This window comes from Schistocerca piceifrons, chromosome 3 (genome assembly GCF_021461385.2).
Source record: "Schistocerca piceifrons isolate TAMUIC-IGC-003096 chromosome 3, iqSchPice1.1, whole genome shotgun sequence".
In the NCBI taxonomy this organism is placed as follows: Eukaryota; Metazoa; Arthropoda; class Insecta; order Orthoptera; family Acrididae; genus Schistocerca; species Schistocerca piceifrons.
In genome coordinates, this window is record NC_060140.1 from 678,187,493 (window position 1) to 678,211,321 (window position 23,829).

Below are 23,829 nucleotides of genomic sequence, written 5' to 3' on the forward strand. Positions count from 1 at the left end.
CCAACCCACCCACCCAGCACCGCCTACTCCAGTCCCGTCACAGGCTTTTCCTACCCCATCAGAGGCTGGCCACCTGTGAAAGCAGCCAAGTTACAAACCAGCTCTGCTGCAACCATTGCACAGTGTTTGACACTGATATGACAACCATCCCACTGTCAACTAGAATGACACTCCACCGCTATACTGTTGCCAAAAACAAGGTGGACCATCCAGTGGCACAGCATGCAAGATTTCAATGGCTGCTTCACAACCCATGCCATCAGGAGGAATTTCATTCCAAACACTAGTAAAGTAAAGCTCCGTACCTTTTGTTTGTGTACCTATTGATGACGCAGCACTTCTGCCTTTCGGTGAGTCGCCTCCTTTATTCCTAAATAATTTGTCATTCTCAACCAGAACTTTTTGTACATTAGATTACAGCATAATAAATACATGACATTTTACAGTGTACTGAGGTTTTCTTTGCAGTTTATGAATAATTTTCTACTGTTTAAATTTGCACACATATACAGTGTGTTTCACAATTGCCAGTAGGTAAGGAACCCACATCCATAAACATACTGTTAGGTTCTAAACAAGTTTGAAGATCACCTTCCTCAAATCTCCAACTTCATGGTACGGACACAATGGAGACAATAAGCTATGACTTCTTGTGCTCTATCGGATCCCATGGCAAAGGGCAATGTTTCAAGTTTTCCTTGTCAAGTTCTCTTCTAGGTGATGATGAACATCGTCTTCAAAGTTGAGTGTGCAACGTGTCTGTGGAGTACCATAGTCGACGCTCCTAGTTGCAAATGTTTCAGTTTCTTGTAGCCTTTGTTACAGCTGAATGAAAGTGATATGTAACGTCATAATTACAACAATGACTGATTACAGTGGCCTCTGCTCTGTCTGCATACCATTAACAAGGGGAGGCCGCCAATTGTGAAATTCAGATTCGATTCATACTGCGCATAATAAAAGCTCATGGCCAGAGGTGTAATGTGGCAAAGCACCAAGATGCACTCCTCAGCCGTTGTCGAGAAAATCGACAGTTAAAAGAAACCGTTGCGGTGAAATACTCTCACGACAAGCAACCCTGTTAAACAACACAGCATCACCAAGTATACTCTCTTTGACTGGCTATGTTACAACTGATCCTCTCAGTTTGAATAAAGTGTGTTGTTGTGTTGTGGTCTTCAGTCCAGAGACTGGTTTGATGCAGCTCTACATGCTCCTCTATCCTGTGCAAGCTGCTTCATCTCTGAGTAACTACTGCAACCTACATCCTTCTGAATCTGCTTGGTGTATTCATCTCTTGGTCTCCCTCTACGATTTTTACTCCCTATGTTTCCCTCCAATACTAAATTTGTGATCCCTTAAGACCCCAGAACAAGTCCTACCAACCGATCCCTTCTTCTAGTCAAGTTGTGCCACAAATTCCTCTTCTCCCGTTCTATTCAGTACCTCCTCATTATGTGACCTACCCTATCATCTTCAGCATTCTCCTGTAGCACCACATTTCAAAAACTTCTATTCTTTTCTTGTCTAAATTATTTATATCGTCCATGTTTCACTTCCATACATGAATGGCTACACTCCATAGAAATACTTTCAGAAAAGACTTCCTGACACTTACATCTATAATCGAAGTTAACAAATTTCTCTTCTTTGGAAATGCTTTCCTTGCCATAGCCAGTCTACATTTTATATCCTCTCTACTTTGACCATCATTTATTTATTTTGCTTCCCAAATAGCAAAACTCATCTACTTCTTTAAATGTCTCATTTCCTAGTCTACTTCTCTCAGCATCACCTGATTTAATTCAACTACATTCCATTATCCTTGTTTTGCTTTTGTTGATGTTCATCTTATATCCTCCTTTCAAGACACTGTCCATACCGTTCAACTGCTCTTCCAGGTCCTTTGCTGTCTCTGACAGAATTACAATGTCACTGGCAAACCTCAAAGTTTTTATTTCTCCTCCAAGCATTTTAATTCCTACTACAAATTTTTCTTTTGTTTCCTTTACTGCTTGCTCAATATACAGAGGGAATAACATCGTGGATATGCTACAGCCCTTTCTCAGTTCCTTCTCAACCATGCTTCACTTTTGTGCCCCTCGACTCTTGTAGCTGCCATCTGGTTTTGGTACCAAGTGTAAATAGCCTTTCGCTCTCTGTATTTTTCCGTGACAGCTTCAGAATTTGAAAGAGAGTATTCCAGACAACATTGGCAAAAGCTTTCTTTAAGTCCACAGATGCTGTAAATGTAGATTTGTCTTTCCTTAACCTATCTTCTAAGATAAGTCGTAGGATCAGTATTGCCTCACGTGTTCCTACATTTCTACGGAATCCAAACTGAGCTTCCCTGACATTGTCTTCTACCAGTTTTCCCATTCTTCTGTAAAGAATTCGTATTAGTATTTTGTAACTGTGACTTATTAAACTGATAGTTTGGTAATTTCGCACCTGGCAACACCTGCTCTCTTTGGGACTGGAATTATTATATTTTTCTTGAAGTCTGATAGTATTTTGCTGTCTCATACATGTTGCTCAACAGTTGGAAGAGAATTTGTCATGGCTGGCTCTCCCAAGGCTATCAGTAGTTCTACTGGAATGTTGTCTACTCTCGGGGCCTTGTTTCAACTTACGTCTTTCAGTGCTCTGCTAAATTCTTCATATCTCTCATTTCATCTTCACCTACATAATAATTGGCCTCAATTACATCACCCTTGTATAGACCCTCTATATACTCCTTCCATCTTTCTGCTTTCCCTTCTTTCTTAGGACTGGTTTTCCATCTGAGCTATTGATATTCATGCAGATGGTCCTCTTTTCTCCGAAGGTCTCTAATTTTCCCGTAGGCAGTATCTATCTTACCACCTAGTGATATATGTTTCTATGTCCTTACATCTGTCCTCTAACGATCCCTGCAAGGGCATTTTGTACTTCCTGTCAATCTCATTTTTGAGACATTTATATTCCATTTTGCCTACTTCATTTGATGCATTTCTATATTTTCTCCTTTCATCAATTAACTTAAATATCTCTTCTGCTACCCAAGAATTCTACTTGCCCTCGTCTTTTTCCCTTATTGATCCTCTACTGCCTTCACTATTTCAACTCTCTTCTACTGTATTCCTTTCTCCTGTCCTCGTCAATCATTCCCCAATGCTCCCTCTGAAACTCTCTACAACCTCTAGTTCTTTCAGCTTATCCAGGTCCTCCTACCTGCTTAGATTCCTACCTTTCTGCAGTTTCTTCAGTTTTAATCTACAGTTCGGTCAGAGTCCACATCTGCTCCTGGAAATGTCTTACAACTTAAAACCTGATTCCTAAACTTCTGCCTTACTATTATATAATCTGCCTGAAATCTTCCAGTGTCTCCAAGCCTCTTCCATGTAAACAACCTTCTTTCATGATTCTTAAACCAAGTGTTATTATGATTAAGTAGTGCTCTCTGCAAAATTCTACTGGGCAGCTGTCTCTTTCATTCCTTATCCCCAATCCGTATTCACCTTCTACTTTTCCTTCTCCTACTATAGAATTCCTGTCCCTCATGAATATTAAATTTTTGTCTCCCTTAACTATGAGTGACTGAAATCACAACAGTACTATTACTGCACACTGTCACTGTATTTCTAACTGGGTTCCTTAAGGGCCTCAATACTGCATGTGCAGTGAAAATGTATTTAATTCATTAAATAACAAATGAGTGACTACTGCCATTTTCTGTGACCTTTCAAAGACCTAAGGCCCTTGACTGTGTGAATCATAGCATTCTCTTAAGTAAATTAGAATATTATGGCATTACCGGCAATGCTGCAAAATGGTTCGAGTTTTACCTAACTAAAAGGAAACAAAGGGTATCATTGTGAAATACCTGTGGAGTAAACTATCGGTATTCATCTGACTGGGAATTAATAAAATGTGTTGTTCTTCAAGTTTCCATTTTGGGTATATCGCTTTTTCTTGTGTACATTAATGGCCTCTCATCTGTTACATTCCCAGATTTTAAGTTTGTTTTGTTTGCAAATGATAGGAACATACCGTAGCAATCAATAGCAAGTCAAGTACCGATTTAGAAATGGCTGCTAATCAAACTTTCGCTCACATTAACAAATGGTTTAAAGTTAATTCACTATTATTAAAGTTTGAAAAGACCACAATATGCAGTTCAGAACCTGTGAGAGATTTCCTACCAGCAAATGCATAAACATGAAGACATGCAATTTGAAGAGCTTGACATTGTTAAATCCCTGGGATTACAACTTGATAATAAATTCAGTTGGGAAGGTCACACAACAGGACTGCTGAAACGCCTAAACAAGACTGTATTTGTGGTGTGAATTATGTCAGACGTAGAAGATATGAATATAAAAAAACTTTCATATTTTTCTTACTTTCATTAGTGTCATGTGGGACAACATTCTGGAGTAACTCATCAAACCAAGCAAAAGCTTTTAGATTGCGAAAGCACGTAATAGGAATCAATTGTGGGGTGAATTCAAGAACATCATGTAGAAACATGTCAAGGAACTGGGTATTCTAACCACTGCTTCTCAGTATATTTATTGCTTAATGAAATTTGTTGCATGTATATGTATCTTATTTCCAACTGATAACTCAACACACAGTATCAATATGGTACTAGGACTGAGAACAATGTACATAAAGACTTAAAATCACTCACTTTGGTCCAAAAAGGGGTCCAATGTTCAGGAACACATATTTTCAATAAACTGCCAGCAAACATTAAAACTTTGTTTCAGATAAAGCATAGTTGATAGGCAACTCCTACTCTATTTATGAATATCTTAACAAGGGCTGTTACAGCAGCTTAAGTAAAAATGTCTGTTAGATTTAAGTTTTGACAGCATTTGGTCACAACAGTCAAGATTCAGTATTCTGTGTATGACAAATTTATTAAAAAGTGCATAACTATGTTCATTCTGACAGTGATACTGTAACGTATTTACACATTTTAACAATCTCTGGACAAATGATCAGGGAAGTGAGTATTATATTCAAATTTTTATGTCTTTTGTGTTATACTTTCTGACTTGGCCCCACATCCATGAGGATCATCTCATTTTTGGATCTGTGGAACAAAACTGAATCTAATCTAACTACTGTATCACTACATGGCATTATGAACCATAAATAAATGCTGAGATGGAGTGGCTTACATGCCTCATCAGTACAGATAGACAAACCAGAGGTACAACCACAATGGAGGAATATCTGTAGACAGTCCAAATAAACCTGTGGTTCCTGCCTCTTCAGTATTTATACTGCAAATGGCTGAAAGTGATAGGAAACTACAGCCATTACTTTTTCTGAGGGCATTCAGATCTACTGCATGGTTTAATAATGATGGCATCCTCTTGGGTAAAATATTCCAGAAGTAAAATAGTCACCCAATTAGATCTCTGGGTGGATGCAGGTCAGTAGACGTCATCAGGAAAAACATGACGCATTCTACAGGTTGAAGCATGGAATGTTAGATTCCTCAATCAGGTAAGTAGGTTGGAGGATTTACATTTTTAAATACACTGAAGAGCCAAACTTCTTCTATATATAATTTTAACGTATCTATTTCCCTTTTACACTGAAGAGCCAAAGAGACTGATACACCTGCCTAATATCGAGTAGGGCTCCCGCGAGCACGCAAAGGTGCTGCAACATGGCGTGGCATGAACTCGACTAATGTCTGAAGTAGTGCTGGAGGGAACTGACACCATTAATCCTGCAGGGCTCTCCATACATCCACAAGAGTATCCAGAGGTGGACATCTCTTCTGAACAGCAAAGTGCAAGGCATCACAGGTACGCTCAATAATATTTATGTCTGGGCAGTTTGGTGGCCAGCGGAAGTGCTTAAACTCGGAAGAGTGTTCCCGGAGCGACCCTGCAGCAATTCTATACATTTGAGTGTTCCACTGTCCAGCTGGAATTGCCCATGTCTGTCAGAATGCACAATGGACATGAATGGATGCAGGTGATCAGATAGGATGCTTACGTACGTGTCACCCGCCAGAGTCATATCTAGACGTATCATTTATTTCAACTGCACATGCCCCAGTGCCTCCACCAGCTTGAACACTCTCCTGCTAACATCCAGAGTCCACGGATTCATGAGGTTGTCTCCATACCTGTACACATCTACCCGCTTGATACAATTTGAAATGAGATTCGTCTGAGCAGGCAACATTTTCCCTGTCATTCCAGTCATCTACAGTCCAATGTCAGTGTTGACGGGCCCAGGCAACGCATAAAGCTTTGTGTCATGTGGTCATCAAGGGTGCATGAGTGTGCCTGTGGCTCTGAAACCCATATCAATGACGTTTCCTTGAATGGTTCACATGATGACACTTGTTGATGGCCTAGCACTGAAATCTGCAGCAATTTGTGGAAGGGTTGCACTTCTGCCACTTTGAAGTTTTCTCTTCAGTTGTTGTTGGCCCCGTTTTTGCAGGATCTTTTTCCAGCTGCAGTGATGTTGGAGATTTGATGTTTTACTGGACTCCTGATATTTACAGTACACTAGTGAAATGGTCGTACAGGAAAATCTCCACTTCATCACTACCTCGGAGATGCTGTGTTCCATCACTTGTGCGCCGTCTATAACACCACATTCAGACTCACTTATATCTTGATAACCTTCCATTTTAGCAGCAGAAACCAATCTAACAACTGCGCCAGATGCTTGTTGTCTTATATAGGCATTGCTGACCGCAGTGCCGTATTCTGTCTGCTTACCTATCTCTGTATTTGAATACGCAGGTCTTACTAGTTTCTTTGGCACTTCAGTGTGTATAAAAAAGTAAAAGTGGTGGTGGCAGGAAGAACAGGACTTCTGGTCAGATGAGTCGAGGGTTATACAAACAAAATTAAAAGGTGGAAGGTGCCGGTTTAGATCTAATGATGAATAAGCAAATAAGAATGCTAACCATTACCAGTCACAATAGAAAGTGATTTTATTTAACACACAACCAGTTGTGGGCTTGTACACATCTTTTACCTGGTTTACATTCAGGTACAGTTTTCTATATTCTGTGACCGAGATCGACAAAGCTGGTATATCCATATTGTTTTCACACTATACTTCTAACACATTTATGTACAAAAATATTTCATTTCGTACATTTTAACTGTGTATTATTCACCATGCTAATTATTGTTGCTTCCATATTGTGTCTTTGATAAAGTAGTGGCACTTCTTCGGGCACAAATGCACTCACAACACATTTACATGTAACGTTATGATAAAAGAGCTTAACTCAAAGGAGTACAGAGATGTCACACATACAGACACATAACAGATACTACAAACTATAAAAATGAAATTGTTACATGATTATGGAACACACTGTCATTTACAATATCTAGCATGGTTGCTGGTAAATTATATGAGATTAAATAACATAGGGGTTTTTTTTTCAGAAAATTGTTAATTGGGAGGTAGCCATGAGCTGCAGTTTTTGATTTTTCAAACAGTGGAAAATCCAGGATGGAATGCAACAATATTGTGAAAAGGAAAGTTACTACTCACCATATAGTGGAGATGCTGAGTCACAGACAAGCACAAAAAAAAGACTGTCATAAATATAGCTTTCGGCCAGTAAGGCCTTCGCCGAAATTAGATTACAAACATACACATACACACTCATTCAAATGCATTTGCTTGAGTGTGCATGTATGTGTTTGTCATCTAATTTTGATGAAAGCCTTACTGGCCAAAAGTTATATTTGTGAAAGTCTTTTTGTTGTGCCTATCTGCAACTCAGCATCTCCACTACGAGGTGAGTTTTTGATTTTTGAAATACTTCATTAAAGATGAGTAGAAACGTCTCTTGTTTGCAAGGTCTATTTGTTCAGTGAGCATTAGGTGTGGTGATTTGGACCTATTGATGTAAATTTCGAGCTCTTCAAGAAGATTCATGTCTATTTAACCTTATATAATTTACCAGCAACCATTCTAGATATTATAAATGATAGCATGGTTCGACAATCATGTAACAAATACATTTTCATAATTTGTAATATCTGTTCTGTATCTGTATGTGTAACACCTCTGTAATTTCACTTAAGCTCTTTGACAATAACCTCTGTTTTTCAAATGCAAACACATAGTGAGTGCATGTGTGTGTCTGAAGTCACCAACATCTGAGGTACCATTACTTTATCAGAGACGTAGGACAGAAGTACCAATATTTAACATGATAACTAATATAGAGTCAACATGTAAGAAATGTGATAAATGTATAATGTGAAAATGACATGGACACATCTGATTTATTAATCTCCAGCATTGAGTGTGAAAACATGTACCTGAATGTAAACCATCTGAAGATGGGCAAAAGCCCGAAGCTGATCATGTGGTACATAAAATAGCCTTCTATTGTGACTGGCAGTAGTTATTATTCTGCACCCCATTAAGACTTAGTCACGAAGTTCAACTGCATCCATTATGAATAAAATACATATGAATAAGAATGCAACTAATCTAGTATGAACAGCAAAGACACGAAGACAATACACACAACAGTAGTACAAGTTTATATGCCAGCGACCTCCACAAATGATGAAGTGATTGGAAAACATATGATGGCATAAAAGAATTATTCAGATAGTTGAGAGTGATGAAAATTTTAGTTGTGATAGGGAACTGGATTTCAATAGTATAGTAAGGAAGAGAAGAAAAAATAATTCGAGAACATGGACTGGGGTAAAGGAATCAAAGGGGAAACCATCTAGTAGAATTTTCCACAGGGTACATTTAGCCACTGCAAACACTTGGTTTAAGAATCATGAAAGTAGGTTGTATAAATGAAAGAAATCTAGAGACATGGATAGTTTTCAGTTACGTTAAACAATGGTAAGACAAATGTTGGCCATGAATTGTTCACTGCGTATTTGACTGAAACTGAAGTTTGGCATTTTTGCTACCTGCATTTGGATGCATGTTCTCTTTCACATAGATGGTGGGTTATTCCACTTTTCTTTCCAATTTGTTCTGATGCATCATAAATTTCATTGCATATGGGAACAGAAGAATGTCTACAAGAAAGTAGTAATGCCAAAAAACAATGTCGATTTGCAAACTGACCTACAGAAGATTGATGAATGGTGCAGTCTCTAGCATTTGATTGTAATGGTAAATAAATGTAACATGTTGCAAATACATAGGAATAGAAATCCACTGCTGTACAATACACTACAGATGATAAATTGCTGGAAACAATATATACTATAAAATATTTAGGAATAAGTACCAAGAGTAACCTTACGTGAAATGACCACATAAAACATAGCAGAAAAGGCAGACGCCACACACAGATTCATAAGAAGAATATTAAGGAAAGGTAACTCATCCACAAAAGAAGCAGCTAATAAGGCGCTTTTTCGACCAATTGCTCATCTGTATGAGACCATTACTAGATAGGACTGACAGAAGAGATAAGAGAAGATCCGGAGAAGAGTGGTATGTTTCATCACAGGATCATTTAGTTGGCGCGAGAATGTTGCAGAAATACTCAACAAACTTCATCCACTGGCAGATGCTACAAGAGATGTGTTGGGCCTGATGGAGAGGTTTACTACTGAAGTTTTGAGAGAATACTTTGTGGAAAAAGTTGGACAACATATTACTTCATCCCCACAAATCTTTCGAAATGACCATAATGTGAAAAATTTAAGAAATTAGAACTAATACAGAGGCTTATCAACATCTTTCTTTCCACATGCCGTTCACAAGTGGAACAGGAGTAAGGGGATCAGTCAGTGGTACCACAAGTACCCTGAGCCACACATCGGCAAATGGCTTGTGGAGTATTGATGTATGTGTAGATTTTGAAACCAATTCTGAACTGTAAAACTTCTCCAGGGGCATATGTGACCTGACCATAATTTACGAGGGGCATTTGAAAAGTCCATGCAAAGTCCGAGAGATTGCACCACCAGTGCGTGTCGAGGTCATGTTTAGTTTGTAGCTTCTTTGGAAAGAACGCACACCAAGTTTCAGCCATATTGGTCTATTTCTTTGTGTTTGGCATTTGTGTGAATCAAGGAAGTCGAGTGATTGTCAAAAAATGGACAAAAAAGAATTTTGTGTGGTGATTAAACATTACTTTATGGAAGGCAAAACGCCTCAGGAGACTAAAGAGAAGCTCGATAAACATTTCGGTGACTCTGAACCTTTGACTAGAACAGTTTATAAGTGGTTTCAAAATTTTCGGAGTGGTCATATGGGCACAAGTGATGCTGAATGTTCTGGTCACCCTGTGGAGGTTACGACTCCAGAAATCATTGATAAAATCCATAACATGGTGATGGATTACAGCAGAGTTAAGGAGCGTGAGATTGTTAGTGCTGTGGGCATCTCAAATGAATGGGTACATAATATTTTGCATAAACATTTCGACATGAGAAAGCTACCCGCAAGATGGGTTCCGTGATTGCTCAAGTTTGACCAAAAATGGAATCATGAAGTGTTTCAAGGATGGTTTGCAGCTGTTCAGAAAGAACCTGCAGGACTTTAAGCATCGTTTCATCACTGTGGGTGAAACATGGATACATTACTATACTCTTGATACCATAGAACAATCTAAACAATGGGTTACCAAGGGAGAATCTGCACCAAAAAAGGGAAAGACCATTCCTTCGGCCGGAAAGGTTATGGTGACTGTCTTTTGAGATTCGCAATGAATAATCCTCATTGACTATCTGGAAAAGGGTAAAACTATTACAGGTGCATATTATTCATTGTTATTGGACTGTTTGAAAACCGAGCTGCAAGAAAAACGGCGAAGACTGGACCGCAAAAAAAGTCCTTTTCCATCACGACAATACACCAGCACACACCTCAGCAGTTGTGGTCGCAAAATTAATGAAAATAGGATTCCAACTTGTTTCACATCCCTCCTATTCTCCAGACTTGGCTCCCTTGGACTACTATTTTAAGAAATGGCTGGCAGGACAAAGATTTTATTCAAACAAGGTGGTGATTGCAGCAACTAATAGCTATTTTGCAGACTTGGACAATTCCTATTATTCGGAAGGGATCAACAAATTAGAACAGCATTGGATGAAGTGTATAAGTCTAAGTCTAAAAGGAGACTATGTCAAAAAATAAAAAACGTTTACTGCAAACACGTAAGTAGTTTTTATTTTTGCACGGACTTTTCAAACACCCCTCGTATAGGAACGGGATAATTTCACAAAAACGGTAACGCAAAAATAGGGATTTTTACTGAAATTGGCAGTGTTTAGGAGATATTACAAAATTTGTAATTTTCCCAATACTCAAGTTATAAATCTGAGGATGTCAGCTTTTTATTAAATCATAACTGGTAGTTGTTGAGTATTGAAATTTCATTTTGACTTACCTAAAAGACAACACTGAATATTTCGCAACAACAATGGAATTTGGGAGGGGGGGAACCACATATTTGTGAAAGAAGCACACAGAATTTGTTGACAACACTGAATTTGGCAAGACAAACATGCAATTTGGCAAAAAAGCCAAATTTGGTAAAAAATGCCAAATGGGGAAAACCATAGAATTTGGCAAAAAATTACAATGCATTTGACAACCACCACAGAATTTGGTGAGAAAAACAAACAATTGGGCAACACCGAATCTTACAAGAAAACACCACGAAATTTGGCAAGTAACACCACTAATGTGCTAGAAAAACATCAAATTTTGCAAAAACAATCAAAGCTGCAAAAAATAACACCATATTTGACAGAAAATAAACCGAATTTGGCAAGAACGAACTGATCTGGCAAAAAAAAAAAAAAAATATTAAATTTGTTGAAAAATTACACCAAATTTGTAAAAAAGCCCAACAAATTTGACAAAAAATTGCACTGAAATGACTAAAAACAATACCAACTTTAGAAACGAAATGAATGTGGTGAAAATATTGAATTTAGCTGAAATAGCAACTAATTTGGCATAAATAACAATGACCTGCCAAAAAAACACCACCACATTTGACAAAAAATAACACCGAATTTGGCCATAAATTTATTTTTTCTGTATCTATTTCTTGGTAATGAACTGTAGAGTAAAGCTGAATAAATTGCAGAATGGTAATACATGACAAAAGGGAGTACAGGTACATATAAAATGAGACTGACAGAAACTGCAAAATGTCTAAGCAGGTATGACAGGAGGGCAAACACAAGACTTTAGAAGTGTGCAGTTCTTGGGAAAAGATTTATTTATTTGCTCTCCATATAGCAACCAGTTTTCAGAAAATATAGCATTAGACACATATTCTGATATAATTGCTTTATTAGTTGTACTTCTTTAGCCACTAAAAGATATAAGAAGAATACAAAGTTGTGAAGTTTTCTGTTTCAATAACAAGCTTATGACTGTAAACACAAAGCTTTGTAATCTGAACTCTTCTGTTGAATAACAGCAGCCCTTTATTATTAAGTGCTTCAGTTTATTCATTAATGTAACTACTGTCCTTAATGCCAGTTTTTAGTCTAAAAAGCTATTCTTTATAGATTGCTAGAGCCCCATCATGGATCTCAATACCATACTGAAGATGTGGTTTTATCAATCCAAAATAAATTTCCAATGGGGTATCACAATCCATGAAGGCTGACACTCATGTTAGCAAATACATATTTGTACTGACTTATTTACACTTTCTATGATTTGTGTTAATCTCAATTACACCCAAAAATTTGCGTATATTTGCATAGCTAATGCCAATGGAGGTACAAATGGAGTAACATCTAATTTCAGAGTATAGTGATGCCAGAAATACATTGTCACTCTCTTCTCTTTCTTTACAAATAGATTATTTGCAGTAAGGTAAGTTGACAGAATACTGTAATTGATTTCACTACTGTTGGCAGCAGTTTGCATATTACTGTCTCAGCTGACAAGGGTTGTGGCATCAGATAGCATACATCACTGCAAGTTTGCATCTCAATTAAATCATTAACATACACAAGGAACAGAAAAAGTTTTAATAAACTTCCTTGAGGTACACCAAAGTGAAGTATCCTGTAGGTTGATTTAGTTGTTAGCAACTGTTCATTCCTTTTTTATATTAACTCAACACTTGTTCCCTGTCTTTTAAATAGGAAATAAGTAGTTTTAAGGCTACTCCTCTCATCTAACATTCTAATTTATGAATTAAAATTGTATAATTCAGAGTAGTGAAAGCTTTATTCATATCCAGGAAAGTACCTGTCACCTTGTCTCTTCAATCTAGTTTGTTTAATATGTTATGCATTGCCAGTGTTGTTACAGCAGATCTTCCTCTTTTAAAATTGTGCTGTAGATTGCTGAATATATGGAAATATTGAAGTGTCCGATCCCACCCATCTGCTTTGACCCATGACGTCACAAATATGGCGGAAACGACCATAAACCACGAATCCAATTGGCACATATGACGTCAATATGTAAACATTATAAAGAAAATACATCGAAAAACAAACACACACACATTCCACAAAAAGCCTAATGACACTAACGGGACAAGTGCGGGAAATTGGGGGGTTTTTGGGTGGGGACAAACTAAATATAAACAAATTTAGACACCCACCCCCATACAAAACCACACAAAATGACAAAAAAAACTGACATCACAAAACTCCCCAAATTCCACTAAACACAATATCATCTGGAATCGGACACTTCACTTGATCTATATAGCTCAACAGCTGCTACCGATCCCATAAATTGGGATCGAACACTTCCCTTGACCTACATAGCTCAACAGCAGCTCCCGATTCCATAAATTGGGATCAAACACTTCCCTTGACCTATATAGCTAAACAGCAACTCCCGATTGGGATCGAACACATCCATAGACCTATATAGCTCAAAAACAACTCCCAATACTGGAACACCAACAGCCACAACCACATATTGTAATTGAACACTTCCGTCGACTCCAACACACAACACATACACTAAAAACAAAATAAAATAAAAACTTACCACAACAAAGTTCCGGCGCCACAACCTAGGTCAGCCACCACAATCTCTCTCCCTCACTCACACACACACACACACACACACACACACACACACACACACACACTAAAAAAAAAAAAAACAACAAACCAACGAAAAAATACTCAACCAATAAAAGACCCAACCCCCCCCCCCAACCTACCCCTCACCCCAAAATAAAAAAACCCATAAACAAAAACCAAATGCAAAATAAAAAAATCTCAATCACACACTACAACTCAACAAAAACTTCAACAAAATAGGTCCTCCACAACTAAATCACAAACCAACACCCCCCCCCCCCCACAAACACTCTAACACGAAATAAACCACCCACCCCACCCTGAGCCGCAGCCGCCCACCCACCCAAACCACCCTAACTAACCACTTTCGGCCTATACATTTTACTAATAGCCCTTAAAAAAACCCGAAAAAAACAATAGCCCTCAGGGACACTCTTCCACCAACTACTCATCTAAATGAGACTGAAGGTTGGAAGAGCGCCTCTTCCCACTCTGAAGAACTAACTTAACGGCCCCTCTCATCCCCTCTATAGTATTTGTACAAGCAGCCGTCTCATAATTTTTAAACTCTAAGCTAGGGTTAACAACTAAATGATTGAATCCCCTCTCACCCAACTCCCTATATGAAGAAAATGCATCGGAAACTACTGTGGAACCTGGTTATACACTCCTCAATTAACCCCACTAATTCCGCCTTAGACCTCCCTTCCACAACCCTGAAAACACATTCGGAACACCCACCCACCGGGGAACAACAGCCCCCCACACCCAGACACCAACCACAGATTAACCCTCCCATACTTCCTTTTCCCAAACTGTAACTCGTCCACCTCCACAACCACTCCAGCCCCCCCGCCCCCCCCCCCCCAACTTACCCCTGTACTTAATAAACTCAGAGCGTACTTCACGACAAAACGAAAACCAATCAAGCACACTCCTCTCACTCACACCAGTCTCATGCGTACAGAAACTATGTGAGGATCTACAACAGAAATAATACATCATCAGTACAATCTCGCACATGCCCAACCTAGACTTCTCGAACCAGGAACCGCGCCGTATGGAATGCCAAATGCCATCCTTTCGGCAGTGCCACATATAACTGTCCCTGGTCCGCATGAATAACTTAATAAATTATTCTATTTATCATACACATCAGATAAAAGTCACCTACAGGAAAGTTACAGAGAGGTAGATGCACAAATATCAAAAGCTAAGGTGGCATGGCAGTACACTGAAAGATAGGCACATTAAATAGAATGGCCGTTGAAGGAAAATGAACTTAAAGACAATATTATTGAAAAAAAGATGAAGTGGATGGGATGGGGTATACAATAAAGCACTGAATGACCAAAGTCAAAACAAAGGCACTGGTTAGACAACATTGCCTCAGACTCATTGACATTCTTGAGATAGCTTTCAGCAGAGATGCCACAGATCACCATCTATCCCACTTTACAGAGCAGACAAGCCTACAAACCCCAAATTCTGTGAAAAGTCATGGACGGCCAGTCATTTGGTGCCTATGGTCATTTCACTGTCCTTAGACTTCTTTCCGTAGATGCTCATGACAACAGCACATGAACATTCCACCAGATTCACCATTTTTGAGGTACTCGTTCACAAGCTCTGCATAGTAATAATCTGCCCTTTGTCAAAGTCACTTATTTCAATGGATTTCGCAATTTGCAGCATGTATCTTTGCTTGGGTGAACCCCATCCATGTCTGTTCAGCTTACATATTTTCGTTATCACGTCACATGCCTGCAAGGCCACCAGGCAGCATCCAACGTTGCTTAGCAGTGTATGAGGCAGACGAAATACCCTTAGTCTTCAAAAGGCATATAATAATACCAATTCCAAAAAAGGTAGGTGCTGACAGGTGCAAAGATTGCTGAACTAACAATGTAATAACTCATTGTGGCAAAAATACTGACATGAATTATTTACAGATGAATAGATAAACTGGTAGAGGCCGACCTCTGAGAAGATCAGTTTGGATTCTGTAGAAATGTGAGACAGTACAGATCCTACAACTTTTCTTAGAAGAAATGTTAAGGAAAGGCAAACTTCCATTTATTGCATTGGTAGATTCAGAGGAAGCTCTCGCCAATTCGTGGAGTGAAAGGTTATTTACAATTTATACAGAAACAGGACAGTTATTATAAGAGAAAATGCAAATGAAAAGGAAGCTGTTGTTGAGAATGTAGAGAGACAGAATTACAGCCTCTCCTCACTGTTATTCCGTCTGTATACTGACAAAGTAGTAAAATTGGAACGGGAATTAGCCTACAGGTTTAGGGAGAAGAAATTGAGGCTTTGAGATTTTCTTAGGGCACTGTTATTTTGTCATGACACGACAAATATTTTGGAAGAACACTTGAACAGAATGAGTAGTGCCCTGAAAGCAGATTATAAGATTGAAATCATCATGTATAAAACAAGAGTGATGAAATGGCATCAGAGTAAATCAGGCAACATCTAGGGATTTAGATTAGGAAATCAGACACTGAATGTAGTAAATGACTTTTGCTATTTGAGGAGCAAAATACTGAAGATAGCTGAGGCAGAGAGAATATAAAATGTACACTGGTAGTAAAAAGAAAATCATTCTGATAAGAAGATATGTTCACATAAAATATAAATTTAAATGTTAGGAACTCTGTTCTGAAGATATCTGTATTAAGTGTAGCTCCGTGTGGTAGTTCAATATGAACAGTAAGCAGTTCAGGCAAGACGATAATAGAAGTTTTTGAAATACAGTGCTCAGAAGAATGCTGAAGATTTGATGGCTGTACAAAGTAACTACTGAAAGGGCACTGAATCCAATTGGTGAAAGCAGAAGTTTATGGCGCATCCTGACTAAAAGAAGGGTTCACCTGACATGACACGTCCCGAGTCGTCATGAAATTTGGTGGCCTAATGTAGTGAAATTGGAAGGTAACAAACTGTAGAGGGAGACAAGCCGCTGATACAGTAAGCAGGTTCCAATGGATGCCGGTTGCAGTAGTTGTACAGAGGCAGAGTGATCAAACTAGCATGGGAACCTGCATCAAACTAGTTTTCCCACTAAAAACTGCGAGAACACTATAGTAAAGCGCCGGTAACCGAGAGAAAAAAGCTGTGGCCTACAGCTATTGCCGAGACCTAAGTGTCCGCTCTGTAGAGAAATTACAACACACACGCAGGATATCCAATAGATAACAAATCAACTCTCATTAAGTGCAAACAAATTTGGTTCTTTTTGTTTCCAACTAGTTTTAAAAGTAACCCATATTTGACACTGACACTTAGGGCAAGTTATTTCCCGTAGTCGACGGCAACGCTACATAATTTCTTTGACCAGAAACGGTTATCTAAAATATTACTAATAGTATACATTTCGATCTTCAAAATAGAGACTGTACATGTCACAATTTCAAGTCGTAAACATTACTTTCAGGCACAAGCACCCACACTTGCACTATTAAGTTATCATCAACATATGTTTCTTCTTTTTCTTCTTCAAAAACTTGTCGCTTGGTCAAAATATGTTTTTCATCCCGTTCAAGAGCAAAGAGGAACAATTTTTTTTATGTACACTGATATCTTTATCTTCGACATATAATGCCACCCACAGAGACTGCGGGTGCCGCCATATTGCCTAAAGGTGGAGTTAGAAAGCGGATGTGGTGTGACAAAAGTTGTCATCTCGTAGAGTTTACTTGAAGCAAAGTGGAATAGTGTTCGCAACAAAATGATCATTGATATTCAACTATGTGGCTACTTTTTAGGAGTTGAAAGTGAAACTGCATCGAATCAGTGAATTTAGTAAGTAATGGGGATTGTGATCGCCCATACGATTTAAGCGTGTAATGGCGTGAACTAAAAAATGCTTATTTTGGCGAGTGAAAGAGGTCACAGTTAATTCAAACCTGAGTTTTCGACCGTCCTCAAACGGTGTGTATACATATGCGGTTGTCAGAAGTTGCCCTTTTAGAGTCTGTAGATTTTTTAATCAAACGTCTCATGTCCTTGTAAGGTAAAATTTTGGGTTAATGGTAAAGACCTTCTGGACAAGTATGTGTCATGATCCTAACATGAAGTAGCTTAAGAAAATTTACACCTTAGGTACTCCAGAGTTAATAAAACTGAATGAATTTGACACTGTGATTGGAGTAAAATGCTGCACACTTGACATTTCATTGAGTAAGCCACTCCTAGTGTTAGGCTTCAGATTTTTAAGTAGTATCATACATCTGCGAGTAATTCTTGTTTCGTATTTCGCACCCAGACTGCATTCAGAATTTTGCACCAGTTAATTACGGAATTGATATAGATACCACTGTTCTTGGTACAGCTCTACTGTGGTGTCAACTATATAGAAGTTAACTGAACTTGCAACTGAGACGAAAGCAAATGTTTATTTTAATAGTGTGTATATAGTACACTAACCAGTGTTTAGTAAAGGCACCTACTAATAATCGTATGCATTGTGGTATCTGAAAAGAAGGGTTTTTAGGAAACTCCTTGATAATAACTGTGTCAACAAGGTTTTAGAAAATCGTGCAGTAATATGTGATTGGTATCATGATGTGGTTGCTGTGACATTAAGCAATATCAAAAAGGTATGCAAGCAATATTTGTTTTCCAAAATATGAACTATAAGTAAATAGATAGCAGTCTATGTGGTGGTGTTCTGCATGTGTTTCATGTGATACACACATTTTATTTTAATTGTTTGGGCTGTGAACTCAGATGCACAAAAACAAAACCGTATTACTATTCATAGTTATCAGTAATGACATATAATGTCCTGGTTGTATTAGTTTACCGAATTCTCTGAAGTGAAGCAGATGTTTGAAAATATTAATGCTAAGTGTTTGAGGTGTTGTTATATGTCTCATGGTCTCTGTATGTGGCAATGACAATCAATGCACTGTGCTAGGTATGTGAAGTGTTGCTACTGTCATTGATTAAATATCCTTACAAATTTTCTTAGCCTACATGCTACTACAGTCACTTACTTCATCGTTATTTACTTCACTTCCAGTTACTGAGTGAGGTGGTGCAGTGATTAGCACACTGGACTCGCATTCGGGAGGATGACGGTTCAATCCCGCGTCCGGCCATCCTGATTTAGGTTTCCCATGATTTCCCTAAATCGCTCCAGGCAAATGCCAGGATGGTTCCTTTGAAAGGGCACCGTCGACTTCGTTCCCCCTCCTTCCCTAATTCAATGAGACCAAACAAACCAATCCAATCACTTCCGGTTAATAATGTAACTGGTAACTCTTCAGCTGTTCATTTAAGAGCTTCATTCATTATACACATTCATTATTGCTGGACATAAATGTATTTCAGCAGTGCAGCTGGAAATAAGACTGCAGATTATGTGATACTCTTTGGAAGTGAGCAGAAACTCAGTTGATCTCACCTTCTTTGAAACAGGTTAAACATAAATGGTATGTGACACTTTTTATCCACTTTTCGTTGAGGAGAAAAGTAAGGATGTAGCAGTGTACACGTTGAAGGCTGGCCCTAAGTTATCCCAAGTTGCAGGGGGAATCCTCACCCTGTTATCGTCCACCCGATGCTGAATGATGATTTTCTAAAATGTCAAGGAGGACCCTGCACATGCTGCCCCCCCCCCCCCCCCCCCCGGTAAAAAGAATCCAGTAGTATTATCTCCACCAGCAAAAAACAAACATATGATGTGAAGTGGCTTTAAAAGGGACAATCTTTAGCAATTAAGTCTATTTCAAAGCATAAACTAAAAACTTCTGAGAGCGCAGCAACAAAACTTAAGGATCTGGCGTAATGTGTCAAAACAGGTGACTGTGTGAGAATATCGTAAACATTAATGCGGTTGGTTGAGCAATGAAACTGCATATCACAATGCCTGAACCAAATACTAAAGAGGACTAGGATGCACATTAATGGTTTCTGTGTAGTAGACGGTTTGTATAGAATAAGAAGAAGAAGAAGAAGAAGAAGAAATCTCTTACAGGGACATTGGAGATGTCTTGTTATTACAATTTAAGAACAACAAAAATAAAGTAATTCACGTTTACAGGCATGTAAATAGTTACAGGTGTAGCATGACAAGGAGGCGACAGGTATCGATCACGACCTTATAGTACCAACCATCCTGGCATTTGCCTGAAGTGATTTAAGGAAACCATGGAAAACTTAAATTAGGATGGCCACACTGTTTACAACAGTGCTATCTCTCTTAGTTTAAATGTACAGTATTGTTTTACAGGTAAGTTATTTAGTAATGTGAAAGACTAACACTATACTGTTCATTTCTCATTCCTAGTCACTGCGCACAACACACATTGCATGCACATTGTTATATAACATTACACCCATCATCACCAGATGTCGTACAATTTTGTGCCCCACAACTTCTACACCTACATCTTTTCTCTGCAAACCACCGAGAGGTGTATGGTAGAGGGTACATCCCATTGAACCATTTAACAGGGTTTCTTCCTGTTCCATTCACATATGGAATGCGGGAAGAATGATTAACTGCCTCTGTGCTTGCAGTAATAGCTTTAATTTTATCCGCACGATTCCTAGAGTAATCATTTAAAGCTGGCTCTTGAAACTTTGTTAATATACTTTCTTGGGATGGTTAACATTTATCTTAGTCTTCCACTTCTGTTCCTTAGGTATCTCTGTGACACTCTTCAATGACGTAAACAAACCTGTGACCATTCGTGCTGCCCTTCTCTGCATATGTTCAATATCCCCTGTTAGTCCTATCTCATATGGGTCCCAAACAGTTGAGCAATAAGAACAGGTCACACGAGTGATTTGTAAGCAATCTCCTTTGCAGACTAATTGCACTTCCTCAGTATTTTACCAATAAACTAAAGTCTACCACCTGCTTTAATCACAATTGAATCTATGTGCTCATTCCATTTCATATCCCTATAAAACTGTTACACCCAGGAATTTGTATGAGTTGGCCAATTCCAACAGTGACCCATTCATATAATAGTCACAGGGTAGTGCATTTTTCCATTTTGTGAAGTGAACAATTTTTATTTCTGAACATTGAAAGCAAGTTGCTGATCTTTGCAACACTTTGAAATCTTATCAAGATCTGACTGAATATTTATAAAGCTTCTTTCAGATAGTACTACATTATAGATAACTGCTTGTTCTGTGAAAAGCCTGATTTTTACTGTTAATATTGTCTGCGAGATCATTAATGTACTATGTGAACAGCAAGGGTCCCAACACACTTTCCTGGATCACACTCGAAATTATTTGTCCCTCTGACAATGACTCTCCATCCAAGATAACATGCTGTGTCCTGCCTACCAAAAAGTTCTTAGTCCAGTCACAAATTTCACTTGATATCTCGTATGATTGAAATTTGACAATAAATGTAGGTCTGGTACTGAGTTGAGTGCTTTTCAGAAACCAAGAAAAACTGCATCTACATAATTGCCTCAATCCAAAGCTTCAAGTTGTCATATGAGAAAAGTTTCACATGATCAATGTTTTAGGCATGGAGGTGGTCATTCTGCTAGAGATACCTCATTATGTTCAAACTCAGAATATGTTCTAAAATTCTGCAACAAATTGATGTCAACAATATTGGATGGTAGTTTTGTGGATCACTTCTACTGTCCTTCATATGATGGGTGTGACCTGTGCCTTTTTCCGAGAACTGGGCACAGTTTTTTGTTCGAGGGATCTACGATAGACTGTAGTTTGAAGAGGGGCTAACTCAGCCGCAAATTTAGTATAGAATCTGATGGGTTCCATCAGGGCGTGGAGCTTTGTTCATTTTTAACGGTTTCAGTTGTTCCTTGACACCACTGACACTAGTACTTATTCATCTTTTCAATAGACCGAGAGTTAAATTGGGGCAATTCTCCTGGGTTTTCCGTTGTAAAGGAACATTTGAAAATGGAGTTACGCATTTCAGCTTTTGCTTTTCGCCCCCATTATCAGTTTCTGTCTGATTCACTAGGGTCTGGATGCGAACTTTGGTGCCGCAAACAGTCTTTACATATGACCAGAATTTCTTTGAGTTTTGTGAAATATCTGCTGCAGTAGTTGTTGAAACCATCACATATTGCTTTCTTGGCGGCCAAACACATTCATTCAGCATCTCTCTATATATAAACCCTATGCTTTTACACATATAATGCTGTAATCCCTGTTTCTTTAGAAGTTTCTTTACAGTCATTCTGTACCATTGAGGTTCCCTTCCATTGTGAACTGTTCTACTGGGTACATGCCTCTCCAGTGCTTTGTCAGTTATGCTTTTAAACTTGAGCCAGAGTTCCTCTACATGCTCATGCCCTGTGGTGAAAGTTTCAAGTGCCTCATTGAGGAATGACACTACTGATTTTTTTGTCTAGAATACTGAACATATACATTTTTCTGCTTGTTTTAGTTATCCTTTTTATTTTGGTAATCATTGTTGCCACAACCACGTCATGATCACTGATACCAGTTTCCACGTGGACATCCTCAAAGAGGTCAGGTCTTACTTGCTGCCAGTAGATCCATTATATTTCCATAATGAGTGGGGTTCCCAAATATATGTTCTAGATAGTTTTCAGAGAAGGCGTTTAGTAATGTTCAAGGATGTCTCATCATGCCCACCACTAACAAAACTGTAATTTTCCCAGTTGATTGTTGGATGCTTAAAGGCTGCACCGATAATTACAGTGAGATTGGAGAACTTATGTACAAGTCAACTGAGGTTTCCTCTAAAGCTTTCAGTTTCATCAGGAGATGAATCTGGTGAGTGATAAAATGATCCAGTTTCATTTTATGCCCACCCCTGTTACTGAATCTTGCCCAAACAATAATTTCACATGCAGCTTCAATTTATACCTCAGTGAGTTTGAGTTTCTTGTCCGCTGTGACAAGTACACCACCTCTATATTCCATTTGCCTTTCCTTTCGTTATACACTTAAATTTTCCCCTAAAGTCTTATTGCTATCAATTTCATGTTTCAAACAGCTTTCTGTATCTAGTGAGCTTCATTGCTTTTCACGAGTGCTTCAGACACTGGTACTTTATTGCAAATGCTTCGGCAGTTTGCCATTAGGAATTTAATACTCTCACCTGTTAATGTTGTCTGCGAGGTCATTAATATACAACATGAACAGCAAGGGCCCCAACACACTTTCCAGAGGTACACCTGAAGTTACTTGTACATCTGACGATGATTTTCCACTCAAGATATGCTGCATCCGTCCTACCAAAACATCATCATTCCAGTCACAAATTGGACTTATACCCCATATGATCATACTTTTGACAATAAGCGTAGGAGTGGTATGAGTCAAATGCTTTTCGGAAATAAAGAAATCCTGTGTCTACCTGGTTGCCTTGATCCAAATGTTTCAGTATATCATATGAGAAAAGTGCAAGTTTAGTTTCACATGATCAGTGTTTTTGGAATCCATGCTGGTTGACATTGAGGAGGCCGTTCTGTTCAAGATACCTCATTATGTTTGAACTCAGAATATGTACCAGCATTCTACAACAAATCAGTGTCAAGGATATTGGACGGAAATGTTGTGGATCACTTCTTCTGCCCTTCTTGTAGACAGGTGTGACCTGTGCTTTTTTGCAAGAACTGGGCACAGTTTTTGTCCGAGGGGTCTACGATTGATGGTAGTTAGAAGAGGGCCTAACTGACCCACAAATTCAGTATATAATCTGATTGGGATTCCATTGGGCCCTGGAGCTGTGTTCGATTTTAATAATTTCAGCTGTTTCTCAACATCACTCGCACTAATATTTTTTCATTCATCTTTTCAGTGTTATGAGGGTGAAATTGGGGCAGTTCTCCTGGGTTTTCCT

General features: G+C 38.5%; 1 protein-coding gene across 3 annotated transcripts in view; it reads left to right on the forward strand.

The window, feature by feature from the left end:
• The first annotated feature begins 17,639 nt into the window (after positions 1 to 17,639).
• LOC124787881 (WAS/WASL-interacting protein family member 2-like) overlaps positions 17,640 to 23,829 on the forward strand; it is an 82,860-nt gene continuing 76,670 nt past the window's right edge. The window contains exon 1 of one of the 3 annotated variants that reach the window (XM_047254859.1): positions 17,640 to 17,810. The gene's annotated coding sequence lies outside the window, so the exon portion shown is untranslated. Of the gene's footprint in view, positions 17,940 to 17,998; positions 18,608 to 23,829 lie in introns of those variants that run through there. The other 2 variants (XM_047254860.1, XM_047254861.1) reach the window with 2 other exon arrangements.